Source organism: Leiobunum rupestre, chromosome 8, assembly GCF_980474605.1.
Source record: "Leiobunum rupestre chromosome 8, qqLeiRupe1.1.hap1, whole genome shotgun sequence".
Lineage (NCBI taxonomy): Eukaryota > Metazoa > Arthropoda > Arachnida > Opiliones > Sclerosomatidae > Leiobunum > Leiobunum rupestre.
Window position 1 is genome coordinate 46,002,507 of NC_143391.1, and position 7,395 is coordinate 46,009,901.

General features: G+C 36.2%; 1 long non-coding RNA gene across 2 annotated transcripts; it reads left to right on the forward strand.

Moving 5' to 3' along the window:
• The first annotated feature begins 5,894 nt into the window (after positions 1-5,894).
• Positions 5,895-6,528, forward strand: LOC149933514 (uncharacterized). Of its 2 annotated transcripts, none has more exons than XR_016473023.1 (3): positions 5,895-6,013; positions 6,227-6,378; positions 6,467-6,528. It is a non-coding gene; the product is annotated as an uncharacterized LOC149933514 (long non-coding RNA). The 2 variants fall into 2 exon arrangements; XR_016473024.1 differs by having other exon boundaries at positions 6,227-6,399; positions 6,467-6,514.
• The last annotated feature ends 867 nt before the right edge of the window (positions 6,529-7,395 follow it).

The window sequence follows — 7,395 nt, forward strand, 5'->3', positions numbered from 1 at the left end:
AAACAATTCCTAAAGAATTCCCTAATATTTCCCAAAGAATTCCCTAAACAATTCCTAAATAATTCCCTAATATTTCCCAAAGAATTCCCTAAACAATTCCTAAAGAATTCCCTAAACATTTCCTAAAGAATTCCCTAAACAATTCCTAATTTCAATTTCAATTTCAATTTTATTTCAAATCTCAGAAGACTTATTACAAAAACTAAATAGTTACAAAAAACAATTACACGTTGAAATTTACAATAAATTAAAGTTGTATATGATCAAGGATATTCATTAGAATACCTTTTTTAGTAATTTTTTTGAATAATGATTCACTGAAAATATTTTTAATATTCGGACTCAAGTTATTGAAATTTTGAACACCGTTATAGAATAGAGAGGTAAGTTTCTTACTAGTTTTACAAATAGGTTCTTTTAGGTATTTTTTAAAACGTGTGTTAACTTTACTGCTATTTTTCTCAAAAAGACTGTGGTTCGACTTAAGGTCTTTGTATATAAACACAAGTGAGGCGAACAATATTTGTTGAGTTACATTTAGGATTTTACTCTTTAGAAAAAATTTCTTACTGTGCGCTAAATACTGCAGATTATAAATTGATCGGATTATTCTTTTTTGGAGAACTACGAGTCGGTCTAATTTTTTTTGAGAGGTATTACCCCATATACAAATACCATAAGAAAGAGTAGAGTGGAAAAATGCGTGATATAGTTCGAGTAATACCTTCTGGGGAAGCATTTTTTTAGATATAAAACAGGCCGCAAACCCTAGACAATTTTTTAGTTATAACATTTACATGATCGTCCCATGAGAGGTTACAGTCAAACCATAGACCTAGGTATTTATATTTGTTGACTTTTTTAAGGTAGTACTGGTCAATTCGAATGAGATTGTCAGGGGCATTAATTTGCTTTCCCCGGTTGCTAAATATTATGTATTCACTTTTATCAAAATTCAGATTGAGTTCATTATTTTTTAACCAGGTGTGTATATAAGACAGACGTCGATTAGTCGCGTCAGCGATTAAGCTAATACATTTTCCACCGATCAATAATAAGGTGTCATCAGCGTATAAAAACAGTGAACCCTTAGTAGCCATATTTATTAGATCATTGATATAAATATTAAACAGCATAGGAGAGATTATAGACCCCTGGGGGACTCCTGACCCTAGGGCAATAGGGGATGAGAGTTTCTTATCCACTTTAGTATAACAATGTCTGTTAGAGAGGTAGATTTGGAGCCATAAGCCCGCGTTACCTCTAATGCCCAATCTATATAATTTATTGACCTAAAGAATTCCCTAATATTTCCCAAAGAATTCCCTAAACATTTCCTAAACAATTCTCTAAACATTTTCCTAAAGAATTCCCTAATATTTCTCAAAGAATTCCCTAAACATTTCCTAAAGAATTCCCTAATATTTTCCAAAGAATTCCCTAAACAGTTCCTAAAGAATTCCCTAAACAATTCCTAAAGAATTCCCTTATATTTCCCAAAGATCTCCCTAAACATTTCATAAAGAATTCCCTAAACAATTCCTAAAGAATTCATTAATATTTACCAAAGAATTCCCTAAACAATTCCTAAAGAATTCCCTAATATTTCCCAAAAAATTCCCTAATATTTCCCAAAGAATTCCCTAAACATATCCCAAAGAATTTTGGACAGAAATTAATGATACTGAATAATGATTAAAATTTTGGATTTTTTCCCGTTAAAAAATATTTTGTAAGGGTTTGCCCTTGTCTTTCAAAAAAATATAATCAAGCTTAAATTCTCCTAAATTTTTTTCTATACTTCCTTTAAATTTTATGACGTTTTCCATAGATACATTTTCGAAATATTTCCCTAATTTTGAGAGTTAGCTAATCCAAACCAGATTGAGAGTAAGCTAATCCGAACCAGAGTGAGAGCCAGCTAATCCGAACCAGAGTGAGAGCCAGCTAATCCGAACCAGAGTGAGAGCCAGCTTATCCGAAACAGATTGCGAGTTAGCTAATCCGAACCAGATTGAGAGTTAGCTAATCCGAACCAGAGTAAGAGCCAGCTAATCCGAACCAGAGTGAGAGCCAGCTAATCCGAACTAGAGTGAGAGCCAGCAAATCCGAACCAGATTGAGAGTTAGCTAATCCGAACCAGAGTGAGAGCCAGCTAATCCGAACTAGAGTGAGAGCTAGCTAATCCGAACCAGATTGAGAGTTAGCTAACCCGAACCAGATTGCGAGTTAGCTAATCCGAACAAGAGTAAGAGCCAGCTAATCCGAACCAGAGTGAGAGCCAGCTCATCCGAACCTGATAGAGAGTTAGCTAAACTGAACTAGAGTGAGAGCCAGCCATCCGAAACAGAGTGAGAGCCAGCTAATCCGAATCAGATGGAGAGTTAGCTAATCCGAACCAGAGTAAGAGCCAGCTAATCCGTACTAGAGTGAGAGCCAGCTAATCCGAACCAGATTGAGAGTTAGCTAATCCTAACATGAGTGAAAGGAAAATAATCTTTTTAGCAGTGAAGACGCCGGACAAAAGGACGAATTGATGAGTAACAGTTTTTTTACCTCCCTTCCTTTTAAAATCTCACTGGATCAAAACTGTAAATAACCTCCAGATGATAAAAATCTACCAAACTAAAGTTTTCCTATTAATTAGCAACCAACCAGGTAGCTAACAAAGCCCCACTAGTGCCGAAAAGTGTTATTTATATCTATATACCCCGAGAGCCAGTATGGCAAGAAATATCGAAAACCAGAGTGAGATATTTGGAATTTTAACAGTAGCTTCCATTTAAGAGCTTGGTCCCCTGATCCCTTGTACGATTACTGTTATTTAGGATGAGGAGTGAATAAAGAAATTTTTGTTTGAAATAATTGGTTTTTTTTCGTCAGAGATACAAAACCTCCCGTATTCCCTTTCCTTTTTGTGAGCCTTCTGTCTGGAGCACCTCGGCTACACGACCAAACTTCTCCGACATTAAAATTTAAATCATTAAGTCCACTCCACCCAGCCTCGGCCCTTGCACCAGGTAATGAAACTCCAACAAAAAGCGCGATTTTCAAATCCTGTAAGGTCAAGACCATGGGTCGTCTCTCGCCACAGGGATAGATACTACTGGCTTCTGCGTTCTCCTCCGCTGGTACTCAATGTCAGGAACCAGGATACGCCTCGACGTGTCCGCTTGGAAACGAAACTCAAAGTAACCCCGAGACCCTCTAAGCCCACCACAACCACGTAGAACCAACCACGAGCAAATTTCTTCAGATCAGACCACGTCGTCAGTTGTCCCATAAGACATGAGACCAAATTAACCAATGACCAATGAAAAAAATTAGGTAACTAATTGTTTTTGTTTTCAATTCCCTCCAACAATCCCCTGAACAAAACCGAAGGACAGAGCTCCAAAACATTTTACCTCTCCGAGGGGACTTTGTACCCTGGAGGGGTATTACAATCACCGTGACTGTCTGTGGGTCTGTCTGTCCTGCGAACGCGTTTTCTGTGCCAAGGTTAATCATTGCGTACGCAGTTTCTCGAAATATCTGCGTTCACAGTTTCTCGAAGGGTTGAGCGTTAACGGATTCATTTGCGGTTTGGTTTGGATGGTGTTTTTTCACTCACCGTCGTAACGGTTTGGTGTATTACGTTTTTGTAATGTTTATGTGTAGGTTGTGAATGTTGAGTTCGTGTTATGTCGGTTGTAGATGTTGAGAATGTTGTGTTTGTACGTGCGTTTTCTCTCCAGCTTCTACTTGATGACTTTGGGACGGACCGAATGCTGAGTGCTATGCAACCTCTCAATATTTATAAATTATATTAATCTTATATTTAATTAAATATTTATAAATTATATTAATCTTATATTTAATTAAATATTTATAAATTATATTAATCTTATATTTAATTAAATATTAATAAATTATATTAATCTTATATTTAATTAAATATCTAAGTATTTTAATTTATTTGATCGTGTTCAGGAATTGAACTCGGGTCGCATCGTTACAATGCAGATAGTTTACCGCCGAGCCATTTACTTCCTTTAGGAAAATAAAAAGTAAAGAAACCATTATGATAAGGCGGGTTTTTACATTTTAATAACGCTTAGAAAAAGGATAATTATTCAAAACTCCCGCGGAAACTATATCAAAGTAATAATATAGCGCCACCGTGTGGAGAACTATCAATCAAACCGGTAAAAAATATAATCTTTTCAATTTTTCGAACTTTAGTCAAATCTTGACGGGGCTAAAAAACACCAAATAGAAGTATATAAAGCCGTAGCCGTCAATTTAGAAGATTCAGTCTTTCTTAGTTCTTGGCTGTCAGACGAACTACTACAGGACGGGGTCCTGGTGTCGGTCAAAAGTTATGAGGTAACTTTGCGGTCTTCGGTCAAGAAAAGAGTTAAATTGTGTTTCGCGTTTGGAACGTGAGTGAATGGACTTAAGTGTATGAACAGTGCGTGTTTAAGACCGAAAGTGTTAAAGTAATTGTGAACTAACTCAAGTCAGCTGTAAGATAAAATTGATTGTTTTTTTTTGAATTGGAATAACCTAAATATACCCTTGAAATTATCAACTCAACTTGTGAGGCTAATTAAGTAGATTAGAAGTAATTAGTAGCGAACAGCTCTCAGCTGTTAATTAGGGCAAGAGTTTATAGTAAGGTAGTTTGAATTTAGTTAAAATTACTCGGTATAATTTATGACATTTACTTAAGTGTAAGTGTGTTTTGGTTTATTTTTCAATCACGATGAACTAAGACACATCTAGTCTTAGACACTCGAGTACCAGTTCTGTACAATTACGTAGGAGGGATATATATTGTTGGGTTATTGATGAAAGTTAAATCTAGAACGTTCCATAGACTGTTCTGAATAAAAATAAACATTTATAATTTTCCATAATTCTGGTTGTCATTTTATTTTCTAATTACTCACCCACCACATTAAAGTTCTGGCAATCCCGAATCAACTAAATTTTCGATATGACGGCGACGGGAAATTAGGGAATATTCTTTTAACAAAATTTCGATAAACTATCCTTTAATTAAAATCGGCGCGATTCCGTTAAAATTATAAACCAAAAAGCGAACGGTCGTTATAATAACCTTTGTAGATATTTCTTTCATTAAAATTTGCTTTGTATTATATTCAACTGACAAACTTGTACAGTAAAAAGGGTTTAATTCAATTTTGCATTGTTATACTACGTCTAACTCACTGTTGTAACTACTTAACTTATGATATTCTGAATAAATTAAAATTGGTCGTTTCGTCTCAATTATTTTAATTATAATTAAAATTTTATACCGGGCGGGATAGAACTTGGATAACATTTTTAACAAATGACTCTAAATTGCGGAGATATATCTTTGAGGGTTATCTCGATAAACTAATACCACTAGGGACAATTATTCCGAGGAGAGGTATATATTGGTTTGCCAACTTGTTTTTTGATTCCCCGAGTGCGAAAGAAGTGACGTAAAAAAGTCTGATTTTCCAACTACGGTGTAAACTCATGTTGAAATCAATAAAACTGTTAAAGAATGCGCGATGAAGTAGCGCGCGGAACTTCTATTTTATTAACTAAAGGTAGTACCCATCGCCTGTTTCCCTCGCGCAATGTCGCGAACAAAATTCTCATCGCTAACCAACGTCTTCTCCATCCGCTCGCGCCTGTTGGTCACCGACTTTTTTCAGTCCCGAGAGAAGAAAACCAGATGAAAGATATGCAGCCGTATTCTGCGTGACCCCCTAGGCAAGAAGGGAACCGCCCTCTTGCTTAAGAACCTCCGGTTGGCTGAAATGTTTGGCGGGAATTCTCTTGCCTTTGCTTTTCTATTGGCTGTGGTTACGTCATGAGTGTTGCGTAACATTTTGACTTCCGGCGCTTGTTCCGCCATTTTGGTATCATTTTTCACTATGGCGCTTCCCGGAGCTGTTGCTGCTGTCGCCGCAATAGCTGCGTTAGGCTTAGAAGAAAATGCAATTTATAGAAGAGACAACAGCTTGTAAAGGTATCGTCAAATTTTATTTAACATTTTTATGAATAAAAAATCATGTGAGTTATTTCATTTCCACACCACCCTGAAGGTAGAAATAATGGTGTGTTTTTTACAAGGTATTCCATCCCCACATTCGTTTAAAATAACTGAAATTGGGTTCAGGTCTAAATCCTCTTGCATCATATAACCAGAAAAAATAAATTAACGCCTAATCTACCATAACAGGTGGCTGCAATTGACCAAAAGTGACTGCTAGCAATAGCTGGCTTATTGCTTCCGTCTTTCGCTCTTCACAAGCCACCAGTCTTTCAAGCGCATCAGCGAACCTTCTACAACTGTCGGCCACTACTTCAAGAGCTGAAGTATTCCTCACTGAGGTATCAGCTACTCGGATCAAAGTGACCCTTATTTCTTGCTGAGTTTCCTTTAACTCGACAATTTCAACTGCGAGCTTTTTTTCCTCAGATGCAAAACCGTCCAGAGCATCACCAATTCTCTCCTTGAACAGGAGAGAACTATAAGAAGAAGAATAGGGTTGAGCTTCAAGTGGAAGTTTCCCTGCCTACAACTGATGATGGCCAAGCAGCCAGAAACTGATTTGAGGAAAGCGTTCTCAAATCAGTCTCGTAGTGGATATTATAAAACCATCTCCCCGCCAGGTATTGCCCTTTTTTTTGCAAATATATGTTATAAATTTTATCTGCAGATGTTTTTGATACCACTTCTGGCGAAGCACTCGGAACAGCTACAATTGGGGTGGTACTGGCTTCGTTGTGCTCTTGGAAGCTATGTGTAGAGCTTTGAACACTTTAACCCTATTGACCATCATCGAAACCTATAACAACATTTGAATTACTATGAACAACAAGTAAAAATTGATAGCAATCTTACTGGAATTGGAAATTCCACTTGTGATGTCGTGCCACAGCATTATATATCCTTTGAAAAGGATTGCTATCGTCGCCATTTTCTTTAGTTGATTGGCCATCTCTAGAAATGTATAATAGCTAAGGTTAATACGAATAATCCAATTTATTGGTAATTATTTATCAATTACAGGGCTATTTCATCCACAAACTGGAAGGTCTCTGTAGCATTCCTTAAATAACCATTAAACTTGTAATTATTATTGCTTTACACATATTCGCATGTTGTGCCTGTATGTAAATATTTTGGCTTTGCTTATTTTTGCATGTTAATGTTTGGGCTGTATTTAATTTGTATGTTGTGCTATGGTTTTTAATCTTTTCCTTATTTACAATTATTCAGTTAACCATTTTATTAAGCTTTTACCATTGTATTTAAATTTAACTATAGTGGCTTTAATATTTGGAATGTTATACGCGGTGTTATTTTTGAGAAAGTACGTTAGAAATATGAATGTTTACTCTGTA